Here is a 26360-nt window from a genome sequence, read left to right on the forward strand (position 1 = left end):
ACCTTGACATTGAGAGCCAAGGTGAAGCTGAGGAAAGGTGGGTGAAGATAAGACTTCACAGCTCTTATCCCTGGCCAGGGAGAGCTTCAGACAAAGGAGCGTGGGTTCAGAATGTGGGAACCCTTCTACACTCAAGACACAGACTCAATTGTACAACTGTATAAGATCTTGGGTTACTGTCCTCAATGCGTCAACACAGTGGTGTGACCAGAGGGACGACTCAACAAGAATAGCAGGGGATGGATTGCACATCCCTTGGGTTCTGCCAATTGCCTTATCAAAAGGTCTTTACCTGCTTGGGGACAAAAATAAACAAGCACAAGCATTGCCTCTTAAGGAGGACTTCAGACAGGTGCCTGGCCAAGTAACAGGCCGGGTCTTCCAGACTACATGGAAACAAGAGATTCTACCTCAATGCTAATGCTTAGCAAGTAAATCAATGCAAGTTCTTAAAAGAACTGAGCAACTAAGGGTACCTGAAATCAATCAAATATAATCAGCATCCCAATCACAAAGTCAAAACCAACAAGATAAGAATCAACAGTCAATACAATCAATCACATGTGCAAAGCACAAACTCAAAGCAAATGAGTTAGCATCCTACAAAATAAACCAAGTTAGTTCATCACAAACAACTAAACCAAAATCAACTTGAATTAATCTCTTCAAAGCATTTGCTTCTTAACCTGAAAAAACAACTCAAATGTGAGAAATAAGACCACTAGGACAAGCCTAGGGTCAAAAGGAGGTGAAAAATCCAAAACAGCAAGTGAAAATTAATCAAAGTCAAGATTTAACAAATAAGAAGAACTTCCAGTTGGTCCCATATCAAAAACATTCACCAATTGCATTTCATAAGCTAAACATGTCAAACTATGCATTTTGGGATCACATTGGAGCAAACAGAATGGTCACAATCAAACCAATACCAAAATAGCTCAATAAATTCCCAGAAAATTCAAGCTTAAACAGAACACACTCAATGAGTACCATATCAAATTTCATGCTATTTGGACCAGGGGAAGTATAGAAATTAAAATCAACAAATCATGGTATGCAAAAACAAACTCAAACAAGGCCACAAATCACGTATCAACTTTAGGTAAGTGTAAAACAGAAATGGCATAAGATAAATGAACCACACCAAAGAAAAAATGAAGTTAAATATGTTAAGAAACAATCCACAAAATTTCATCTTCATATGACAAGGTATGAGCATTTCACAAGCTATGTAAGTCGATCACTCAAGAAAAACCCTAAAATGACTAAACAGCAAACAAAAATACCAATCAAATAGGAAATGGATCAACAAATCCTACCAAAACTCCAGGTTAAACCTAACATACATATGTAATCACATGCAAAAATTGAGAGCAAATGGAATTCACTAAGCATGGAAACAAAATTCAAGAACATGGCATAACATAGTGTGACACACATTGTCACACTCAACTTGACCACATCATATCTCTCTAACCAGGGACTCAAAATTAGCAAACTATATATCAAAATCACCAGGAAAGAGTCAAGAATATGCATATAAAATTTCACACATTTTGGATAAGGCATCAAGATTTCATGATCAATATGGCAAAACATATACACATGGCATACATGGTCAAAGGCATTAGGCAAAGTCAAAAAATCAGCCAGGCACAACTTTGACTATCATACCTAAAAAAAAAAAACTAGAGAGAATTTGGAGATGAACACAAAAATCCTCACTCAAATTGGATCACCCATGAATATTCTATGAATTTTTGAAGATTAGTGATGAAATGAAATATTTATTTAACAATTTAAATGAAATAAATGGCGCCAGTGGCATTTTGGTAAATAAACGGAGCCAGGGGCGAAACGCCCCGTTTCACTAAAGGAGCTGGCATCGCGTTATTGGCTGATTCACGCGGTAAACACAATTTGAAAATGAAGCCTGGCAAAACAAGATCAAACGCGCGATCTGGGAAAGGAATTGGAGTGTTCATCGCGTTCATCATTCCAGAAATCATCAAGGACAAAATCATCACGAAAATCATCATGCCTTATATCAAAATGACCGGCGTTCAATATACATCATGAATCTAACAAGCATTTAACCTAAATCTACTCATACTTCACGGATCGAGCAAAAATAGTTTAACATGTCAAGATTCAAATCGCAATAACTCGCTCGATTCATCATGGAAATTCTCAATCTAAAGTTCTGCATGATCTACAAAGTAAGATCTACAAGATCCACAGCCTAATTTCAAGAATTGTATCGATCGAATTCTGACCTTAGTGATGATGCAGTGTTGGATTCGGTGGATTCAAGTCCTAATTGTGCGAAACAGATGGCCTATTATGGTGCAGGAGGTGAATGGAGGTGATAGCTCAGCTCAACAGTGCTTGGATGATGGAGAATTTTCGAACTGCCATTGAAGCTCAAGGTTGCAACAGTGAGGAATTTGCACGATTCTTTCGATGTTAGCTGCAAACAGTTCTTCTCTTGTACCTGCAGATGAAGATCAAAGCAAAAGATAGCACAAAAGATGAAGGATTCTTGATGAATGAGTGAAAAAAGTGTGAGAAAGTTTGAAGAAAATTGGAGAGGATTTTGGTGATTTTGAGTTTGGATCTGAGAAAATGAAATGTGATTACCAATTTTTGTTATGATTATGCCTTTATACCATGTATTAATCCAAGTGTTAATCACAATTAGGCAAAATTCAAGTGGATTAGTGTAATGCACATGTTAAGCAAAGTGGCCAAAATGCCCTTTCCAATTGTAGCCAATGTAACAGTGTAAAGGCAATGCAAACAAGTCCAAAATGATGCTTATGATGTGTTGGAAAAGGTTTCAAGTGCAAATGACATGTAATTTTGAAAATCACTATTTTTCCCACCAATTTTTAAATGGTTCACTTGAAAAATGACCTTTTTATGTGAAGGTTTTCAATGAAATGTGATGATGCAATGTGATAGTACATGTCAAATATGACTTGCTCAAAAAAGAATCACCCAATTTGGCCAAATGGTTCATGAGTTATGGCCTTTTGAAGTTCAACATATTCTGAAAATGATTTGATCATATCTTGCCAACCACACATGGGAATTTCATGTTCTTGGACTTTTTGGAAAGGTGAGAACAAGATCTTCAACTTTCATGTTGGACAAAATTCCATTTGAAGCTTGTATGATGAAGTAATTTTGAGGAGAAAAACTTTCCATTTTGGGCAGTTGAAATTACAGGTCACCTGCTATTTCTGGAAACTTTTTGTCTGACCTCCAATTCTTCAACCTTGGTCTTTGAAATTTCAAATGAGACTTATATGGACATGAATGAGGCCTTTCAAACCATCTCACACCTTCCAACCCATAAAATCAGGCACAGTTGACCACAGTTGACTTTCTAGGGTTTCTGAGGAAATTCAGCTTGACTGTTGAGCTTTGATCATCCAATCTTTGTCCAAATCACTTCAAAATGATCCTTAGGTCATATGAACTTGATAAACCAACCCTAGGGATTTGTCTCAATGGAAATTGCACTTACTTGCTTGATTGACTGATTCTCTTGATCAGTTGACCTAATCTGTCTGAATGACTTGCACTTGGGCAAAAGGCAATGCAATGTTATGCAATGGAATTTGTTATGTTAATGACCTAATGATGAAAATGTATGTACACAAGGTAGGTGCAAATTTGAGGTGCTACAGAGACATATACAAAGTGCAAATGTTACCAAATGGATCTGTGGCGCAATGGTAGCGCGTCTGACTCCAGATCAGAAGGTTGCGTGTTCGATTCACGTCAGGTTCATTCCAATTTTTTTTCTTTGTTATTTTTTAATAATTAATTTACATTGTCGGTGCATCATCTATTTTCTCTTAAGGAAAAAGAAAGTAATTAGATCAACACAATTTTATCAATGTTTGATTCATGATAAAAAATATGTTTCAGCTTGGGCACAAGAGCGAGAAACAATCATGGCCCGATCCAAATATATTTTTTTTTAAGGCTAAAAGTTTTTGAGAAGCCAATAGACCGTCTAATCAAGAGTAAAGAGAATTATGGTGTTGATCATTGAGACATCAAGTTGATCACGTTAAACCAAAGATGAATCCTTTTTAGCTCTGGTTCAAAGAAGGGTTCTAAGACCTCATGGAGAAACATGGACCTGCAATATGAGAATATATATGATCAAGAGAAATGATTGGATGAGAACAATCTGATCATAAATCGAATAATATTCAAGCAATTGTCCTTTTTCAGACGGCTATTATGAGCAAGAGGTTCTAGGTTCCCAAAACCCTAGGACCTTACAAGAAAAAGAGAAGTAAGACATCAAGTCAAGGTACACACAGTTTTACCTTAATACTCCCTTCGTCTCATAATAAGTCTCTTATTTTAACTTTGTGTGGCTCTTAAGAAAATGATTAGATGTGTTTATTTTAACGATAAAGTGATATTATTTACTAAAATACCCTTATTTATTAATAAGTTTAGTAGTTGAAAAGAGTGAAAGTTAATAAATAAGGGTATATCAATCGAAAAAAGAATAAATATTGTATTGGTATTCTAAAGAGACATTTATTTTGAGACATATACAAAGTGCAAATGTTACCAAATGGATCTGTGGCGCAATGGTAGCGCGTCTGACTCCAGATCAGAAGGTTGCGTGTTCGATTCACGTCAGGTTCATTCCAATTTTTATTCTTTGTTATTTTTTAATAATTAATTTACATTGTCGGTGCATCATCTATTTTCTCTTAAGGAAAAAGAAAGTAATTAGATCAACACAATTTTATCAATGTTTGATTCGTGATAAAAAATATGTTTCAGCTTGGGCACAAGAGCGAGAAACAATCATGGCCCGATCCAAATATATTTTTTTTTAAGGCTAAAAGTTTTTGAGAAGCCAATAGACCGTCTACTCAAGAGTAAAGAGAATTTTGGTGTTGATCATTGAGACATCAAGTTGATGACGTTAAACCAAAGATGAATCCTTTTTAGCTCTGGTTCAAAGAAGGGTTCTAAGACCTCATGGAGAAACATGGACCTGCCATATGAGAATATATATGATCAAGAGAAATGATTGGATGAGAACAATCTGATCATAAATCGAATAATATTCAAGCAATTGTCCTTTTTCAGACGGCTATTATGAGTAAGAGGTTCTAGGTTCCCAAAACCCTAGGACCTTACAAGAAAAAGAGAAGTAAGAAATCAAGTCAAGGTAAACACACTTTTACCTTAATACTCCCTTCGTCTCATAATAAGTGTCTTATTTGAACTTTGTGTGGTTCTTAAGAAAATGATTAGATCTGTTTATTTTAACGATAAAGTAATATTATTTAGTAAAATACCCTTATTTATTAATAAGTTGAGTAGTTGAAAAGAGTGAAAGTTAATAAATAAGGGTATATCAATCGAAAAAAGAATAAATATTGTATTGGTATACTAAAGAGACATTTATTTTGAGACATATACAAAGTGCAAATGTTATCAAATGGATCTGTGGCTCAATGGTAGCGCGTCTGACTCCAGATCAGAAGGTTGCGTATTCGATTCACGTCAGGTTCATTCCAATTTTTATTCTTTGTTATTTTTTAATAATTAATTTACATTGTTGGTGCATCATCTATTTTCTCTTAAGGAAAAAGAAAGTAATTAGATCAACACAATTTTATCAATGTTTGATTCGTGATAAAAAATATGTTTCAGCTTGGGCACAAGAGCGAGAAACAATCATGGCCCGATCCAAATATATTTTTTTTAAGGCTAAAAGTTTTTGAGAAGCCAATAGACCGTCTAATCAAGAGTAAAGAGAATTATGGTGTTGATCATTGAGACATCAAGTTGATGACGTTAAACCAAAGATGAATCCTTTTTAGCTCTGGTTCAAAGAAGGGTTCTAAGACCTCATGGAGAAACATGGACCTGCCATATGAGAATATATATGATCAAGAGAAATGATTGGATGAGAACAATCTGATCATAAATAGAATAATATTCAAGCAATTGTCCTTTTTCAGACGGCTATTATGAGCAAGAGGTTCTAGGTTCCCAAAACCCTAGGACTTTACAAGAAAAAGAGAAGTAAGAAATCAAGTCAAGGTAAACACACTTTTACCTTAATACTCCCTTCGTCTCATAATAAGTGTCTTATTTGAACTTTGTGTGGTTCTTAAGAAAATGATTAGATCTGTTTATTTTAACGATAAAGTAATATTATTTAGTAAAATACCCTTATTTATTAATAAGTTGAGTAGTTGAAAAGAGTGAAAGTTAATAAATAAGGGTATATCAATCGAAAAAAGAATAAATATTGTATTGGTATACTAAAGAGACATTTATTTTGAGACATATACAAAGTGCAAATGTTATCAAATGGATCTGTGGCTCAATGGTAGCGCGTCTGACTCCAGATCAGAAGGTTGCGTATTCGATTCACGTCAGGTTCATTCCAATTTTTTTTCTTTGTTATTTTTTAATAATTAATTTACATTGTCGGTGCATCATCTATTTTCTCTTAAGGAAAAAGAAAGTAATTAGATCAACACAATTTTATCAATGTTTGATTCATGATAAAAAATATGTTTCAGCTTGGGCACAAGAGCGAGAAACAATCATGGCCCGATCCAAATATATTTTTTTTAAGGCTAAAAGTTTTTGAGAAGCCAATAGACCGTCTAATCAAGAGTAAAGAGAATTATGGTATTGATCATTGAGACATCAAGTTGATGATGTTAAACCAAAGCTGAATCCTTTTTAGCTATGGTTCAAAGGAGGGTTCTAAGACCTCATGGAGAAACATGGACCTGCCATATGAGAATATATATGATCAAGAGAAATGATTGGATGAGAACAATCTGATCATAAATCGAATAATATTCAAGCAATTGTCCTTTTTCAGAAGGCTATTATGAGCAAGAGGTTCTAGGTTCCCAAAACCCTAGGACCTTACAAGAAAAAGAGAAGTAAGAAATCAAGTCAAGGTACACACACTTTTACCTTAATACTCCCTTAGTCTCATAGTAAGTGTCTTATTTGAACTTTGTGTGGTTCTTAAGAAAATGATTAGATCTATTTATTTTAACGATAAAGTAATATTATTTACTAAAATACCCTTATTTATTAATAAGTGGAGTAGTTGAAAAGAGTGAAAGTTAATAAATAAGGGTATATCAATCGAAAAAGGAATAAATATTGTATTGGTATTCTAAAGAGACATTTATTTTGAGACATATACAAAGTGCAAATGTTATCAAATGGATCTGTGGCGCAACGGTAGCGTGTTTGACTCCAGATCAGAAGGTTGCGTGTTCGATTCAAGCGAGAAACAATCATGGCCCGATCCAAATATATTTTTTTTAAGGCTAAAAGTTTTTGAGAACCCAATAGACCGTCTAATCAAGAGTAAAGAGAGTTATGGTGTTGATCATTGAGACATCAAGTTGATGACGTTAAACCAAAGATGAATCCTTTTTAGCTCTGGTTCAAAGGAGGGTTCTAAGACCTCATGGAGAAACATGGACCTGCCATATGAGAATATATATGATCAAGAGAAATGATTGGATGAGAACAATCTGATCATAAATCGAATAATATTCAAGCAATTGTCCTTTTTCAGACGGCTATTATGAGCAAGAGGTTCTAGGTTCCCAAAACCCTAGGACCTTACAAGAAAAAGAGAAGTAAGACATCAAGTCAAGGTACACACACTTTTACCTTAATACTCCCTTCGTCTCATAATAAGTGTCTTATTTGAACTTTGTGTGGTTCTTAAGAAAATGATTAGATCTGTTTATTTTAACAATAAAGTAATATTATTTACTAAAATACCCTTATTTATTAATAACTGGAGTAGTTGAAAAGAGTGAAAGTTAATAAATAAGGGTATATCAATCGAAAAAAGAATAAATATTGTATTGGTATTCTAAAGAGACATTTATTTTGAGACATATACAAAGTGCAAATGTTATCAAATGGATTTGTGGCGCAATGGTAGCGCGTCTGACTCCAGATCAGAAGGTTGCGTGTTCGATTCACATCAGGTTCATTCCAATTTTTTTTCTTTGTTATTTTTTAATAATTAATTTTCATTGTCGGTGCATCATCTATTTTATCTTAAGGAAAAAGAAAGTAATTAGATCAACACAATTTTATCAATGTTTGATTCATGATAAAAAAATATGTTTCAGCTTGGGCACAAGAGCGAGAAACAATCATGGCCCGATCCAAATATATTTTTTTTTAAGGCTAAAAGTTTTTGAGAAGCCAATAGATCGTCTAATCAAGAGTAAAGAGAATTATGGTGTTGATCATTGAGACATCAAGTTGATGACGTTAAACCAAAGATGAATCCTTTTTAGCTCTGGTTCAAAGAAGGGTTCTAAGACCTCATGGAGAAACATGGACCTGCAATATGAGAATATATATGATCAAGAGAAATGATTGGATGAGAACAATCTGATCATAAATCGAATAATATTCAAGCAATTGTCCTTTTTCAGACGGCTATTATGAGCAAGAGGTTCTAGGTTCCCAAAACCCTAGGACCTTACAAACAAAAAAGAGAAGTAAGACATCAAGTCAAGGTACACACAGTTTTACCTTAATACTCCCTTCGTCTCATAATAAGTCTCTTATTTTAACTTTGTGTGGCTCTTAAGAAAATGATTAGATGTGTTTATTTTAACGATAAAGTAATATTATTTACTAAAATACCCTTATTTATTAATAAGTTTAGTAGTTGAAAAGAGTGAAAGTTAATAAATAAGGGTATATCAATCGAAAAAAGAATAAATATTGTATTGGTATTCTAAAGAGACATTTATTTTGAGACATATACAAAGTGCAAATGTTACCAAATGGATCTGTGGCGCAATGGTAGCGCGTCTGACTCCAGATCAGAAGGTTGCGTGTTCGATTCACGTCAGGTTCATTCCAAATTTTTTTCTTTGTTATTTTTTAATAATTAATTTGCATTTTGGGTGCATCATCTATTTTCTCTTAAGGAAAAAGAAAGTAATTAGATCAACACAATTTTATCAATGTTTGATTCATGATAAAAAATATGTTTCAGCTTGGGCACAAGAGCGAGAAACAATCATGGCCCGATCCAAATATTTTTTTTTTAAGGCTAAAAGTTTTTGAGAAGCCAATAGACCGTCTAATCAAGAGTAAAGAGAATTATGGTGTTGATCATTGAGACATCAAGTTGATGACGTTAAACCAAAGATGAATCCTTTTTAGCTCTGGTTCAAAGAAGGGTTCTAAGACCTCATGGAGAAACATGGACCTGCCATATGAGAATATATATGATCAAGAGAAATGATTGGATGAGAACAATCTGATCATAAATCGAATAATATTCAAGCAATTGTCCTTTTTCAGACGGCTATTATGAGCAAGAGGTTCTAGGTTCCCAAAACCCTAGGACCTTACAAGAAAAAGAGAAGTAAGACATAAAGTCAAGGTACACACACTTTTACCTTAGTACTCCCTTCGTCTCATAATAAGTGTCTTATTTGAACTTTGTGTGGTTCTTATGAAAATGATTAGATGTGTTTATTTTAACGATAAAGTAATATTATTTACTAAAATACCGTTATTTATTAATAAGTGGAATAGTTGAAAAGAGTGAAAGTTAATAAATAAGGGTATATCAATCGAAAAAAGAATAAATGTTGTATTGGTATTCTAAAGAGACATTTATTTTGAGACATATACAAAGTGAAAATGTTATCAAATGGATCTGTGGCGCAATGGTAGCGCGTTTGACTCCAGATTAGAAAGTTGTGTGTTCGATTCATGTCAGGTTCATTACAATTTTTTTTCTTTGTTTTTTTTTAATAATTAATTTACATTGTCGGTGCATCATCTATTTTCTCTTAAGGAAAAAGAAAGTAATTAGATCAACACAATTTTATCAATGTTTGATTCATGATAAAAAAATATGTTTCAGCTTGGGCACAAGAGCGAGAAACAATCATGGCTCGATCCAAATATATATTTTTTTTAAGGCTAAATTTTTTTGAGAAGCCAATAGACCGTCTAATCAAGACTAAAGAGAATTATGGTGTTGATCATTGAGACATCAAGTTGATGATGTTAAACCAAAGATGAATCCTTTTTAGCTCTGGTTCAAAGGAGGGTTCTAAGACCTCATGGAGAAACATGGACCTGCCATATGAGAATATATATGATCAAGAGAAATGATTGGATGAGAACAATCTGATCATAAATCGAATAATATTCAAGCAATTGTCCTTTTTCAGACGGCTATTATGAGCAAGAGGTTCTAGGTTCCCAAAACCCTAGGACCTTACAAGAAAAAGAGAAGTAAGAAATCAAGTCAAGGTAAACACACTTTTACCTTAATACTCCCTTCGTCTCATAATAAGTGTCTTATTTGAACTTTGTGTGGTTCTTAAGAAAATGATTAGATCTGTTTATTTTAACGATAAAGTAATATTATTTAGTAAAATACCCTTATTTATTAATAAGTTGAGTAGTTGAAAAGAGTGAAAGTTAATAAATAAGGGTATATCAATCGAAAAAAGAATAAATATTGTATTGGTATACTAAAGAGACATTTATTTTGAGACATATACAAAGTGCAAATGTTATCAAATGGATCTGTGGCTCAATGGTAGCGCGTCTGACTCCAGATCAGAAGGTTGCGTATTCGATTCACGTCAGGTTCATTCCAATTTTTTTTCTTTGTTATTTTTTAATAATTAATTTACATTGTCGGTGCATCATCTATTTTCTCTTAAGGAAAAAGAAAGTAATTAGATCAACACAATTTTATCAATGTTTGATTCATGATAAAAAATATGTTTCAGCTTGGGCACAAGAGCGAGAAACAATCATGGCCCGATCCAAATATATTTTTTTTAAGGCTAAAAGTTTTTGAGAAGCCAATAGACCGTCTAATCAAGAGTAAAGAGAATTATGGTGTTGATCATTGAGACATCAAGTTGATGATGTTAAACCAAAGCTGAATCCTTTTTAGCTATGGTTCAAAGGAGGGTTCTAAGACCTCATGGAGAAACATGGACCTGCCATATGAGAATATATATGATCAAGAGAAATGATTGGATGAGAACAATCTGATCATAAATCGAATAATATTCAAGCAATTGTCCTTTTTCAGAAGGCTATTATGAGCAAGAGGTTCTAGGTTCCCAAAACCCTAGGACCTTACAAGAAAAAGAGAAGTAAGAAATCAAGTCAAGGTACACACACTTTTACCTTAATACTCCCTTCGTCTCATAATAAGTGTCTTATTTGAACTTTGTGTGGTTCTTAAGAAAATGATTAGATCTATTTATTTTAACGATAAAGTAATATTATTTACTAAAATACCCTTATTTATTAATAAGTGGAGTAGTTGAAAAGAGTGAAAGTTAATAAATAAGGGTATATCAATCGAAAAAGGAATAAATATTGTATTGGTATTCTAAAGAGACATTTATTTTGAGACATATACAAAGTGCAAATGTTATCAAATGGATCTGTGGTGCAATGGTAGCGCGTTTGACTCCAGATCAGAAGGTTGCGTGTTCGATTCAAGCGAGAAACAATCATGGCCCGATCCAAATATATTTTTTTTAGGCTAAAAGTTTTTGAGAACCCAATAGACCGTCTAATCAAGAGTAAAGAGAGTTATGGTGTTGATCATTGATACATCAAGTTGATGACGTTAAACCAAAGGTGAATCCTTTTTAGCTCTGGTTCAAAGGAGGGTTCTAAGACCTCATGGAGAAACATGGACCTGCCATATGAGAATATATATGATCAAGAGAAATGATTGGATGAGAACAATCTGATCATAAATCGAATAATATTCAAGCAATTGTCCTTTTTCAGACGGCTATTATGAGCAAGAGGTTCTAGGTTCCCAAAACCTTAGGACCTTACAAGAAAAAGAGAAGTAAGACATCAAGTCAAGGTACACACACTTTTACCTTAATACTCCCTTCGTCTCATAATAAGTGTCTTATTTGAACTTTGTGTGGTTCTTAAGAAAATGATTAGATCTGTTTATTTTAACAATAAAGTAATATTATTTACTAAAATACCCTTATTTATTAATAACTGGAGTAGTTGAAAAGAGTGAAAGTTAATAAATAAGGGTATATCAATCGAAAAAAGAATAAATATTGTATTGGTATTCTAAAGAGACATTTATTTTGAGACATATACAAAGTGCAAATGTTATCAAATGGATCTGTAGCGCAATGGTAGCGCGTCTGACTCCAGATCAGAAGGTTGCGTGTTCGATTCACGTCAGGTTCATTCCAATTTTTTTTCTTTGTTATTTTTTAATAATTAATTTACATTGTCGGTGCATCATCTATTTTATCTTAAGGAAAAAGAAAGTAATTAGATCAACACAATTTTATCAATGTTTGATTCATGATAAAAAAATATGTTTCAGCTTGGGCACAAGAGCGAGAAACAATCATGGCCCGATCCAAATATATTTTTTTTTAAGGCTAAAAGTTTTTGAGAAGCCAATAGACCGTCTAATCAAGAGTAAAGAGAATTATGGTGTTGATCATTGAGACATCAAGTTGATGACGTTAAACCAAAGATGAATCCTTTTTAGCTCTGGTTCAAAGAAGGGTTCTAAGACCTCATGGAGAAACATGGACCTGCAATATGAGAATATATATGATCAAGAGAAATGATTGGATGAGAACAATCTGATCATAAATCGAATAATATTCAAGCAATTGTCCTTTTTCAGACGGCTATTATGAGCAAGAGGTTCTAGGTTCCCAAAACCCTAGGACCTTACAAACAAAAAAGAGAAGTAAGACATCAAGTCAAGGTACACACAGTTTTACCTTAATACTCCCTTCGTCTCATAATAAGTCTCTTATTTTAACTTTGTGTGGCTCTTAAGAAAATGATTAGATGTGTTTATTTTAACGATAAAGTAATATTATTTACTAAAATACCCTTATTTATTAATAAGTTTAGTAGTTGAAAAGAGTGAAAGTTAATAAATAAGGGTATATCAATCGAAAAAAGAATAAATATTGTATTGGTATTCTAAAGAGACATTTATTTTGAGACATATACAAAGTGCAAATGTTACCAAATGGATCTGTGGCGCAATGGTAGCGCGTCTGACTCCAGATCAGAAGGTTGCGTGTTCGATTCATGTCAGGTTCATTCCAATTTTTTTTCTTTGTTATTTTTTAATAATTAATTTACATTTTCGGTGCATCTTCTATTTTCTCTTAAGGAAAAAGAAAGTAATTAGATCAACACAATTTTATCAATGTTTGATTCATGATAAAAAATATGTTTCAGCTTGGGCACAAGAGCGAGAAACAATCATGGCCCGATCCAAATATTTTTTTTTTAAGGCTAAAAGTTTTTGAGAAGCCAATAGACCGTCTAATCAAGAGTAAAGAGAATTATGGTGTTGATCATTGAGACATCAAGTTGATGACGTTAAACCAAAGATGAATCCTTTTTAGCTCTGGTTCAAAGAAGGGTTCTAAGACCTCATGGAGAAACATGGACCTGCCATATGAGAATATATATGATCAAGAGAAATGATTGGATGAGAACAATCTGATCATAAATCGAATAATATTCAAGCAATTGTCCTTTTTCAGACGGCTATTATGAGCAAGAGGTTCTAGGTTCCCAAAACCCTAGGACCTTACAAGAAAAAGAGAAGTAAGACATAAAGTCAAGGTACACACACTTTTACCTTAGTATTCCCTTCGTCTCATAATAAGTGTCTTATTTGAACTTTGTGTGGTTCTTATGAAAATGATTAGATGTGTTTATTTTAACGATAAAGTAATATTATTTACTAAAATACCGTTATTTATTAATAAGTGGAATAGTTGAAAAGAGTGAAAGTTAATAAATAAGGGTATATCAATCGAAAAAAGAATAAATGTTGTATTGGTATTCTAAAGAGACATTTATTTTGAGACATATACAAAGTGAAAATGTTATCAAATGGATCTGTGGCGCAATGGTAGCGCGTTTGACTTCAGATTAGAAAGTTGTGTGTTCGATTCATGTCAGGTTCATTACAATTTTTTTTCTTTGTTTTTTTTTAATAATTAATTTACATTGTCGGTGCATCATCTATTTTCTCTTAAGGAAAAAGAAAGTAATTAGATCAACACAATTTTATCAATGTTTGATTCATGATAAAAAAATATGTTTCAGCTTGGGCACAAGAGCGAGAAACAATCATGGCTCGATCCAAATATATTTTTTTTTATGGCTAAATTTTTTTGAGAAGCCAATAGACCGTCAAATCAAGACTAAAGAGAATTATGGTGTTGATCATTGAGACATTAAGTTGATGATGTTAAACCAAAGATGAATCCTTTTTAGCTCTGGTTCAAAGGAGGGTTCTAAGACCTCATGGAGAAACATGGACCTGCCATATGAGAATATATATGATCAAGAGAAATGATTGGATGAGAACAATCTGATCATAAATCGAATAATATTCAAGCAATTGTCCTTTTTCAGACGGCTATTATGAGCAAGAGGTTCTAGGTTCCCAAAACCCTAGGACCTTACAAGAAAAAGAGAAGTAAGAAATCAAGTCAAGGTAAACACACTTTTACCTTAATACTCCCTTCGTCTCATAATAAGTGTCTTATTTGAACTTTGTGTGGTTCTTAAGAAAATGATTAGATCTGTTTATTTTAACGATAAAGTAATATTATTTAGTAAAATACCCTTATTTATTAATAAGTTGAGTAGTTGAAAAGAGTGAAAGTTAATAAATAAGGGTATATCAATCGAAAAAAGAATAAATATTGTATTGGTATACTAAAGAGACATTTATTTTGAGACATATACAAAGTGCAAATGTTATCAAATGGATCTGTGGCTCAATGGTAGCGCGTCTGACTCCAGATCAGAAGGTTGCGTATTCGATTCACGTCAGGTTCATTCCAATTTTTTTTCTTTGTTATTTTTTAATAATTAATTTACATTGTCGGTGCATCATCTATTTTCTCTTAAGGAAAAAGAAAGTAATTAGATCAACACAATTTTATCAATGTTTGATTCATGATAAAAAATATGTTTCAGCTTGGGCACAAGAGCGAGAAACAATCATGGCCCGATCCAAATATATTTTTTTTAAGGCTAAAAGTTTTTGAGAAGCCAATAGACCGTCTAATCAAGAGTAAAGAGAATTATGGTGTTGATCATTGAGACATCAAGTTGATGATGTTAAACCAAAGCTGAATCCTTTTTAGCTATGGTTCAAAGGAGGGTTCTAAGACCTCATGGAGAAACATGGACCTGCCATATGAGAATATATATGATCAAGAGAAATGATTGGATGAGAACAATCTGATCATAAATCGAATAATATTCAAGCAATTGTCCTTTTTCAGAAGGCTATTATGAGCAAGAGGTTCTAGGTTCCCAAAACCCTAGGACCTTACAAGAAAAAGAGAAGTAAGAAATCAAGTCAAGGTACACACACTTTTACCTTAATACTCCCTTCGTCTCATAATAAGTGTCTTATTTGAACTTTGTGTGGTTCTTAAGAAAATGATTAGATCTATTTAATTTAACGATAAAGTAATATTATTTACTAAAATACCCTTATTTATTAATAAGTGGAGTAGTTGAAAAGAGTGAAAGTTAATAAATAAGGGTATATCAATCGAAAAAGGAATAAATATTGTATTGGTATTCTAAAGAGACATTTATTTTGAGAAATATACAAAGTGCAAATGTTATCAAATGGATCTGTGGCGCAATGGTAGTGGGTTTGACTCCAGATTAGAAGGTTGTGTGTTCGATTCATGTCAGGTTCATTACAATTGACCTGCCATATGAGAATATATATGATCAAGAGAAATGATTGGATGAGAACAATCTGATCATAAATCGAATAATATTCAAGCAATTGTCCTTTTTCAGATGGCTATTATGAGCAAGAGGTTCTAGGTTCCCAAACCCCTAGGACCTTACAAGAAAAAGAGAAGTAAGACATCAAGTCAAGGTACACACATGTTTACCTTAATACTCCCTTCGTCTCATAATAAGTGTCTTATTTAACCTTTTTGTGGTTCTAAAGAAAATGATTAGATGTGTTTATTTTAACGATAAAGTAATATTATTTACTAAAATACCCTTATTTATTAATAAGTGGAGTAGTTGAAAAGAGTGAAAATTAATAAATAAGGGTATATCAATCGAAAAAAGAATAAATATTGTATTGGTATTCGAAAGAGACATTTATTTTGAGACATATAGAAAGTGCAAATGTTATCAAATGGATCTGTGGCGCAACGGTAGCGCGTCTGACTCCAGATCAGAAGGTTGCATGTTCGATTTACGTCAGGTTCTTTCCAATTTTTTTTCTTTGTTATTTTTTAATAATTAATTTACATTGTCGGTGCATCATCTATTTTCTCTTAAGGAAAAAGAAAATAATTAGATCAACACAATTTTATCAATGTTTGATTCATGATAAAAATATGTTTCAGCTTGGGCACAAGAGCGAGAAACAATCATGGCTCGATCCAAATATATATATTTTTTAAGGCTAAAATTTTTTGAGAAGCCAATAGACTGTCTAATCAAGAGTAAAGAGAATTATGGTGTTGATCATTGAGACATCAAGTTGATGATGTTAAACCAAAGATGAATCCTTTTTAGCTATTGTTCAAAGGATGGTTCTAAAACCTCATGGAAAAACATGGACATGCCATATGAGAATATATATGATCAAGAGAAATGATTTGATGAGAACAATCTGATCATAAATCAAATAATATTCAAGCAATTGTCCTTTTTCAGACGGCTATTATGAGCAAGAGGTTCTAGGTTCCCAAAACCTTAGGACCTTACAAGAAAAAGAGAAGTAAGACATCAAGTCAAGGTACACACACTTTTACCTTAATACTCCCTTCGTCTCATAATAAGGGTCTTATTTGAACTTTGTGTGGTTCTTAAGAAAATGATTAGATGTGTTTATTTTAACGATAAAGTAATATTATTTACTAAAATACCCTTATTTATTAAATAGTGGAGTAGTTGAAAAGAGTGAAAGTTAATAAATAAGGGTATATCAATCGAAAAAAGAATAAATATTATATTGGTATTCTAAAGAGACATTTATTTTGAGACATATAGAAAGTGCAAATGTTATCAAATGGATCTGTGGCTCAACGGTAGCACTTCTGACTCCAGATCAAAATGTTGCGTGTTCGATTCACGTTAGGTTCATTCCATTTTTTTTCTTTGTTATTTTTTAATAATTAATTTACATTGTCGGTGCATCATCTATTTTCTCTTAAGGAAAAAGAAAGTAATTAGATCAACACAATTTTATCAATGTTTGATTCATGATAAAAATATGTTTCAGCTTGGGCACAAGAGCGAGAAACAATCATGGCTCGATCCAAATATTTTTTTTTTAAGGCTAAAATTTTTTGAGAAGCCAATAGACCGTCTAATCAAGAATAAATAGAATTATTGTGTTGATCATTGAGACGTCTTGTTGGTGATGTTAAACCAAAGATGAATCCTTTTTAGCTATGGTTCAAAGGAGAGTTCTAAGACCTCATGGAAAAACATGGACATACCATATGAGAATATATATGATCAAGAGAAATGATTGGATGAGAACAATCTGATCATAAATCGAATAATATTCAAGCAATTGTCCTTTTTCAGACGGCTATTATGAGCAAGAGGTTCTAGGTTCCCAAAACCCTAGGATCTTACAAGAAAAAGAGAAGTAAGACATCAAGTCAAGGTACACACACGTTTACCTTAATACTCCTTTCGTCTCATAATAAGTGTCTTATTTAAACTTTGTGTGGTTCTAAAGAAAATGATTATATGTGTTTATTTTAAAGATAAAGTAATATTATTTACTAAAATACCCTTATTTATTAATAAGTGGAGTAGTTGAAAATAGTGAAAATTAATAAATAAGGGTATATCAATCGAAAAAAGAATAAATATTATATTGGTATTCTAAAGAGACATTTATTTTGAGACATATAGAAAGTGCAAATGTTATCAAATGGATCTGTGGCGCAACGGTAGCGCGTCTGACTCCAAATCAGAAGGTTGCATGTTCGATTTACGTCAGGTTCATTCAAATTTTTTTTCTTTGTTTTTTTTTAATAATTAATTTATATTATCGGTGCATCATCTATTTTCTCTTAAGGAAAAAGAAAATAATTAGATCAACACAATTTTATCAATGTTTGATTCATGATAAAAATATGTTTCAGCTTGGGCACAAGAGCGAGAAACAATCATGGCTCGATCCAAATATATTTTTTTTAAGGCTAAAATTTTTTGAGAAGCCAATAGGCCGTCTAATCAAGAGTAAAGAGAATTATGGTGTTGATCATGAGACATCAAGTTGATGATGTTAAACCAAAGATGAATCCTTTTTAGCTATGGTTCAAAGGAGGGTTCTAAGACCTCATGGAAAAACATGGACATGCCATATGAGAATATATATGATCAAGAGAAATGATTGGATGAGAACAATCTGATCATAAATCGAATAATACTCAACCAATTGTCCTTTTTCAAACGGCTATTATAAGCAAGAGGTTCTAGGTTCCCAAAACCCTAGGACCTTACAAGAAAAAGAGAAGTAAGACATCAAGTCAAGGTACACACACTTTTACCTTAATACTCCCTTCGTCTCATAATAAGTGTCTTATTTGAACTTTGTGTGGTTCTTTAGAAAATGGTTAGATGTGTTTATTTTAACGATAAAGTAATATTATTTACGAAAATACCCTTATTTATTAATAAGTGGAGTAGTTGAAAAGAGTGAAAGTTAATAAATAAGGGTATATCAATCGAAAAAAGAATAAATATTGTGTTGGTATTCTAAAGAGACATTTATTTTGAGACATATAGAAAGTGCAAACATTATCAAATGGATCTGTGGCGCAACGGTAGCGCGACTTACTCTAGATCAGAAGCTTGCGTGTTCGATTCACGTTAGATTCATTCCAGTTTTTTTTCTTTGTTATTTTTTAATAATTAATTTACATTGTCGGTGCATCATCTATTTTCTCTTAAGGAAAAATAAAATAATTCGATCAACACAATTTTATCAATGTTTGATTCATGATAAAAATATGTTTCAGCTTGGGCACAAGAGCGAGAAACAATCATGGCTCGATCCAAATATATATTTTTTTAAGGCTAAAATTTTTTGAGAAGCCAATAGACCGTCTAATCAAGAGTAAAGAGAATTATGGTGTTGATCATTGAGACATCAAGTTGATGATGTTAAACCAAAGATGAATCCTTTATAGCTATGGTTCAAAAGAGGGTTCTAAAACCTCATGGAAAAACATGGACATGCCATATGAGAATATATATGATCAAGAGAAATGATTTGATGAGAACAATCTGATCATAAATCGAATAATATTCAAGCAATTGTCCTTTTTCAGACGGCTATTATGAGCAAGAGGTTCTAGGTTCCCAAAACCTTAGGACCTTACAAGAAAAAGAGAAGTAAGACATCAAGTCAAGGTACACACACTTTTACCTTAATACTGCCTTCGTATCATAATAAAGGTCTTATTTGAACTTTGTGTGGTTCTTAGGAAAATGATTAGATATGTTTATTTTAACGATAAAGTAATATTATTTACTAAAATACTCTTATTTATTAATAAGTGGAGTAGTTGAAAAGAGTGAAAGATAATAAATAAGGGTATATCAATCGAAAAAAGAATAAATATTGTATTGGTATTCTAAAGAGACATTTATTTTGAGACATATAGAAAGTGCAATTGTTATCAAATGGATCTGTGGTGCAACGGTAGCGCTTCTGACTCTAGATCAGAAGGCTGCGTGTTCGATTCACGTTAGGTTCATTCCAATTTTTTTTCTTTGTTATTTTTTAATAATTAATTTACATTGTTGGTGCATCATCTATTTTCTCTTAAGGAAAAAGAAAATAATTAGATCAACACAATTTTATCAATGTTTGATTCATGATAAAAATATGTTTCAGCTTGGGCACAAGAGCGAGAAACAATCATGGCTCGATCCAAATATTTTTTATTTAAGGCTAAAATTTTTTGAGAAGCCAATAGACCGTCTAATCAAGAGTAAATAGAATTATTGTGTTGATCATTGAGACATCTAGTTGATGATGTTAAACCAAAGATGAATCCTTTTTAGCTATGGTTCAAAGGAGAGTTCTAAGGCCTCATGGAAAAACATGGACATGCCATATGAGAATATATATGATCAAGAGAAATGATTGGATGAGAACAATCTGATCATAAATCGAATAATATTCAAGCAATTGTCCTTTTACAGACGGCTATTATGAGCAAGAGGTTCTAGGTTCCCAAAACCCTAGGACCTCACAAGAAAAAGAGAAGTAAGACATCAAGTCAAGGTACACACACTTTTACCTTAATACTCCCTTCGTCTCATAATAAGTGTTTTATTTGAACTTTGTGTGGTTCTTAAGAAAATGATTAGATGTGTTTATTTTAACGATAAAGTAATATTATTTACTAAAATACCCTTATTTATTAAATAGTGGAGTAGTTGAAAAGAGTGAAAGTTAATAAATAAGGGTATATCAATCGAAAAAAGAATAAATATTGTATTGGTATTCTAAAGAGACATTTATTTTGAGACATATAGAAAGTGCAAATTTTATCAAATGGATCTGTGGCGCAATGGTAGCGCGTCTGACTCCAGATCAGAAGGTTGCGTGTTCGATTTACGTGAGGTTCATTCCAATTTTTTTTCTTTGTTATTTTTTAATAATTAATTTACATTGTCGGTGCATCATCTATTTTCTCTTAAGGAAAAAGAAAGTAATTAGATCAACACAATTTTATCAATGTTTGATTCATGATAAAAAATATGTTTCAGCTTGGGCACAAGAGCGAGAAACAATCATGGCTCGATCCAAATAATTTTTTTTAAGGCAAAATTTTTTTGAGAAGCCAATAGACCGTCTAATCAAGAGAAAAGAGAATTATGGTGTTGATTATTGAGACATCAAGTTAATGATGTTAAACCAAAGATGAATCCTTTTTAGCTATGGTTCAAAGGAGGGTTCTAAGACCTCATGGAAAAACATGGACATGCCATATGAGAATATATATGATCAAGAGAAATGATTGGATGAGAACAATTTGATCATAAATCGAATAATATTCAACCAATTGTCCTTTTTCAGACGGCTATTATGAGCAAGAGGTTCTAGGTTCCCAAAACCCTAGGACATTACAAGAAAAAGAGAAGTAAGCAATCAAGTCAAGGTACACACAGTTTTACCTAAATACTCCCTTCATCTCATAATCAATGTCTTAGTTGAACTTTGTTAGTTTCTTAAGAAAATGATTAGATGTGTTTATTTTAACGATAAAGTAATATTATTTACTAAAATACCCTTACTTATTAATTAGTGGAGTAGTTGAAAAGAGTGAAAGTTAATAAATAAGGGTATATCAATCGGAAAAAAAAATTCTGTATTGGTATTCTAATGAGACATTTATTTTGAGACATATAGAAAGTGCAAATTGTCGCATCCTGCGAAAAATCAACCGGCGAGGCTCAAATAAAAACACAACACAGAGCCGCCACTGCGCGTTATTTATCCCAAGGTAGGGAAAGGAAACGCTCAGAGAAACCTGGAAAGGAAATGGTCTTGCGACCAAAGAGAAAGGGTAAGGGAGTCGGTTACGCAAGGGGAAGGTATTAGCACCCCTCACGTCCGTCGTACTCGACGGGATCCACGTCCTAAGAAAAGAAAAGGTTGCTAAACATCACACACACAGGGAACGCAGGTGGGGTTAAGAGGAACGAGCTCGATAAGGTATCGCACCTTATGCCTACATATCTCGTCTGGAACGAGAATCAGAGCCACTGTAGTTCGGCTTATGCACGCCAAACAACACAAAACACACAAACAGATAAGGGTGGCAAACATGGAGCCCGACAACCACTCGATGGAATTACGTCAGCATCCGAACCAAAACACACTCCAAACGGCAAACGTGGAGCCCGACAGCCAATCACTGGGCTTACGTCGGCATCCGAACCAAACACACAGTCAGATAACAAGTAAACGCACACAAAAAAGAAAAAAGGTTGCCCGGAGTGATCTCGCACGACCACCTGCCTACATACCTCGTCTGGAACAAGGATCAGGGCGATGTAGTTCCCCTGAAAGGGACTGAATTGCTAGCCAGAAACCAGGGAAAGACACACTACTAGGGAGCTGGACTCGAGCCTAGTGTTGTCATGCATCGTTTACCCTAAGTTTGGTTTTCTATCCTACTTGCATAAGCAAACTACTCCTATCCAGGAAAGAAGAAAGCATACAAGCATACAAAATAATTCAAGCATACATCAAATGAGAACAAGCATCTCAAACAGATATCCACATAGCACGCACTATAACCAAACAAGTGGGCTCACACAATAGGTTTGACTGCCTCAGCAAGTCATCTGTACGGGCTGTGTTTGCTCTTAACCTTGCCATTACGAGGCTAAGGTGAAGCAGATGAAAGGTGAAGTGAGGATCAGACCTCACAGCTCTTATCCCTGACCAGGGAGAGCTTCTGACAAATGAGCATGGGTCCAGAATGGGGGAACCCTTCTATACTCAGAGACTCTGACACAATGTGCACTGCACAAGATCTTGGGCTGATGATCTCAATGCTACAACCATGTAATGGGAGCAAGGAGAAGACTCAACTGAATAGTGGGGGATAGATTGCGTATCCCTACCTTCCACCAATTGCCTTATTTAAAGGACTTTCACCTGCTTGGCACGAAAAATAAACAACCACAATCATTGCCTCTTAAGGAGGACTTCAGACAGTTTGCCCGGTCAAATAACAGACCGGGTCTCCAGACTACATGAAGTTAGGAAGTTATACCTCAATGCAAGTTGCTTAAGCAAAGCAAAGCAAAAGTTCACAAGGAACTGAGCAACTAAAAGTACCTGGAAACAGTCAAACACAGTTAGTACTCAGACATACAAAAATAAACAGCAAGTATTAATCAGTCAGACTATACAAACCAATGCACAACACAGGCAAGCTATGAGCTCAAGCCCAAACTCCACAACCTACAAAACAAAGTTGTGTTAGTGTACAAACATCAAACAACATCAATTGCATTTAACTTGATTCATTCTCCATGTGCATTGTGCTATTCATCCTGAAAAATCAAGCAAACATTAGCAACTAGACCACTAGGCCAAGCCTACGGTCCAAAGGCAAGAAAAATTCCTAAACAGCAAGGTATCTCTAACCAAACTCAAATTAATGTCAAACAAAAGCCAACACAATTAGTCTCATGTCCATATCATTCATTATATTCATTCCATGCACAAAACAATTCAAACTAGTTCAAATGAAGTACCAAACATCCAAACACAACTATTGCATTCAATTCCATATCAAAACAGTTCCAAAAATCCCCAAATAAATTATACCTAAACAGCACATGTTCAAGGTCTAGCATGTCAAATTTTAGCTTAATTGGGCAAAGGAAACCATGTCAATGAAAATCAACAAAAACAGACACAATTACATGCTCCAAATCACAACATCAACACATGCTTCCACTTCAAAAATTCATAAATCCATGAAAACAATAAAGAAATGGATGGGACCAAAACAGGGATGTTCTATCATGTGTCTATTACAAGCATATCAAATTTCATGAACATTCAATACCATATGAGCATTTCACATTAAATCTACCAACCTATGTCACATGAACTTGCACAATTGACCAACAGAGATGAAAAATAGCAATCAAATTGAAAATGCCACATAAAATTCCACAAAAATTCATATAGCATGTTAACATGTTAATGAACCATCATGCAAAATTTCATTCCATTCTAACAAGCCTAGGTCATTCAAATAAATCCAGCAAGTTGACACAATGAGGTGTGACACAAATTGTCACACCTAAGTTCCAAAATTCATAACTCAATAACCAGGAATCAAAAATTCACAAAGTGTACATGGAAATAAACATCAACCAGTCTACAATTACCACAAAAATTTTCAGGCATTTATTTTAGAATATGAGAATTTCACAAAGGAATTGGTAGAATGTATCAAAATATAGCACATGTTAAAGAACCCTAGGGCAAACACAATTTCCACCATGCACAACTTCCACCAATAGGTCAAAAAAATTCTACAGTCAACAAGGAAGTCAACACAAAAATTCCTATATTTTTCTGATTTTTTATCAATTTTTTATGAATTTTCTAACATGATTATGAATTTTTAAGAATTTATTAAATTAATTAGAATTAGTAATGGCATAACTGTAAATAATGGAGGCGGGAGCGGGAAACAGGTTATTCAAAAATTCAAACAGATTTTTGGATCAAACTAGCTAATCTTCATCACTTTCGCTTCAGATTTTTCCAGAACACACATGAACACTCGAAATCCAAATCATCACCAAAATGCGCATGCGAATAACCGTTCGAACCGTCTCACCAAGCACAATCCAAATATCACCTTGATTTAACCTAAATGTTGCTATGTCTCTCAAATCGAACGAGTTAGGGTTTTGACACGAAACCTAAATTCAAGATTTCTTAAGCTATGGTTCATCATTCACAAATCTAAAACCATCACGATGCTCTACAATCAATGAACTATAGAACACACATAACAATCAATCAAATCATGTTATTCGAAAATCTGGAAACCTGGTATGGCAGTGATGTTCTTGATGGAATTCGAGCTACTTCTCCTCAAACAGATGCAGTGGATGCTTCAGGGAGTTGAATGATGTGATTATGTTTGATTGAAACAGCTCCTAATGCTCACAATCCCGATTTGCCATTGATGATGCTTCTTTGAACAGTCACGATTTACCACTCCTTGTGCTTCAATGACCAAAAACAGTTGATGATGAGGATGAATCAAGATCAAACCAAAAAGAAATTCGAAGTTTGATCCAAAATTGATGAAGTTTGATGAGTTTGTAGGTTTTGTGTTCTTGAGGAAATTGAGAGAATGTGGAAAGTTTGAGATCTGATTCTTGGTGAAAATGATTTTCTGTTATGATTAGAATGTGTTTTGGAATATATATGATAGCTTAATCATCACTTAATCATGTAATTAGCCAAATTACATTTGTTAGTGAAATGTTAATTTCAAGCTTAGGGGCAAAATTGGAATTTCATATGCCAGCTCATTGCCACCTCTTTGACAGCTCACACAACTCCCAAATGCCATGTGTGAGCTGTTGCCACTTGCCTCACTCTCATTGGATGTGTAATTTTCAAATTCACTATGTAATGCCACTTTGTCCATTTTTGCAATTTCATTTTAATGGCCAATTCTCAAACCACAAGCCTTTGCCATGAAATGATGATTCCCACAACTTTTAAATGCCATTCATGAGGTGTAGCAAAAATCCCCACTCAAAAATTTCAATTATTTCACAAGTTGGACAATTTTGCCCTTGGTCCATTTTAACTGTCCAGTTGAAATTTGACTTTTTGCATTGGCCATTTTTGAGAAAATCCAATTATGCACCATGAAAGTACATGTCAAATGGAGTTTGTGCATATAAAGAACTTGCAATTTGGACAAACCATGTGGAAATTATGGCCTCCTGATTATGGGTCATTTTTGAAATTCACTGAGCCATAATTTTCCAACCATACATGGGATTTTCAAGTTCTTGGACTTTTTGGAAAGGTGAGAACAAGATCTACAACTTTCATGTTGAACAATTTTTCATTTGAAGCTTCCTTGGACACGTGGTCTTGAGGTCAAAAACTTTCCATTTTTGGAAACATCCATTACAAGTCACTTTCTATTTTTGGCAGTTTTTGTCCTGACTTGATTTTCTTCATTCTTAAGCTTTGAGATGTCAAATAACACTTGTTCCAACATGAATGAAGTGTATCCAACTCATTTCCACCTCCAAATCCATCAGATCATGTACAGTTGACCACAATTGACTTTTTCAACTGATAGATGAATCTGGCAATGCATAGATCAATCTGAGCCCCAATCTTCAACTGAAATGGCTCAAGGGTGAAACCCTAGCCTCAATAATCTCCATATAATCATATAATGAACCCCATAGCCATCATAAACCCCATCTCCTGATCATGCCCTGACTGGCCCAATGCAACTGATTAGGGTTGACCAGTGGTCAAAACCCTAATCTCAAGGAATTCTACTTCAACATTTGATGAAATCAAACCATGATGATGATGATGTATCATTGCAATCAAAATGAAGATTAATGTCCATTGAGAATCATGAAACCCTAATTCACAGCCCAATCCTCAGATGGCCCATGATCAGTCAATAAACCCCTAGGCTTGCACT

General features: G+C 33.7%; 12 non-coding genes across 12 annotated transcripts; all 12 read left to right on the forward strand.

The window, feature by feature from the left end:
• Positions 1–3726: 3726 nt before the first annotated feature.
• TRNAW-CCA (transfer RNA tryptophan (anticodon CCA)) lies at positions 3727–3798 on the forward strand. The gene has a single exon. It is a non-coding gene; the product is annotated as a tRNA-Trp (tRNA).
• Positions 3799–4608: 810 nt separating this feature from the next.
• Positions 4609–4680, forward strand: TRNAW-CCA (transfer RNA tryptophan (anticodon CCA)). Its single transcript has one exon. It is a non-coding gene; the product is annotated as a tRNA-Trp (tRNA).
• An 810-nt stretch (positions 4681–5490) lies between these two features.
• Positions 5491–5562, forward strand: TRNAW-CCA (transfer RNA tryptophan (anticodon CCA)). The gene has a single exon. It is a non-coding gene; the product is annotated as a tRNA-Trp (tRNA).
• Positions 5563–6371: 809 nt separating this feature from the next.
• TRNAW-CCA (transfer RNA tryptophan (anticodon CCA)) lies at positions 6372–6443 on the forward strand. Its single transcript has one exon. It is a non-coding gene; the product is annotated as a tRNA-Trp (tRNA).
• Positions 6444–7969: 1526 nt separating this feature from the next.
• On the forward strand, positions 7970–8041 carry TRNAW-CCA (transfer RNA tryptophan (anticodon CCA)). Its single transcript has one exon. It is a non-coding gene; the product is annotated as a tRNA-Trp (tRNA).
• An 813-nt stretch (positions 8042–8854) lies between these two features.
• On the forward strand, positions 8855–8926 carry TRNAW-CCA (transfer RNA tryptophan (anticodon CCA)). Its single transcript has one exon. It is a non-coding gene; the product is annotated as a tRNA-Trp (tRNA).
• A 1693-nt stretch (positions 8927–10619) lies between these two features.
• On the forward strand, positions 10620–10691 carry TRNAW-CCA (transfer RNA tryptophan (anticodon CCA)). The gene has a single exon. It is a non-coding gene; the product is annotated as a tRNA-Trp (tRNA).
• A 1525-nt stretch (positions 10692–12216) lies between these two features.
• Positions 12217–12288, forward strand: TRNAW-CCA (transfer RNA tryptophan (anticodon CCA)). Its single transcript has one exon. It is a non-coding gene; the product is annotated as a tRNA-Trp (tRNA).
• An 813-nt stretch (positions 12289–13101) lies between these two features.
• On the forward strand, positions 13102–13173 carry TRNAW-CCA (transfer RNA tryptophan (anticodon CCA)). The gene has a single exon. It is a non-coding gene; the product is annotated as a tRNA-Trp (tRNA).
• Positions 13174–14865: 1692 nt separating this feature from the next.
• TRNAW-CCA (transfer RNA tryptophan (anticodon CCA)) lies at positions 14866–14937 on the forward strand. Its single transcript has one exon. It is a non-coding gene; the product is annotated as a tRNA-Trp (tRNA).
• Positions 14938–18042: 3105 nt separating this feature from the next.
• On the forward strand, positions 18043–18114 carry TRNAW-CCA (transfer RNA tryptophan (anticodon CCA)). The gene has a single exon. It is a non-coding gene; the product is annotated as a tRNA-Trp (tRNA).
• A 2568-nt stretch (positions 18115–20682) lies between these two features.
• Positions 20683–20754, forward strand: TRNAW-CCA (transfer RNA tryptophan (anticodon CCA)). Its single transcript has one exon. It is a non-coding gene; the product is annotated as a tRNA-Trp (tRNA).
• The last annotated feature ends 5606 nt before the right edge of the window (positions 20755–26360 follow it).

The sequence above is a fragment of the Lathyrus oleraceus genome, chromosome 4 (genome assembly GCF_024323335.1).
Source record: "Lathyrus oleraceus cultivar Zhongwan6 chromosome 4, CAAS_Psat_ZW6_1.0, whole genome shotgun sequence".
In the NCBI taxonomy this organism is placed as follows: Eukaryota; Viridiplantae; Streptophyta; class Magnoliopsida; order Fabales; family Fabaceae; genus Lathyrus; species Lathyrus oleraceus.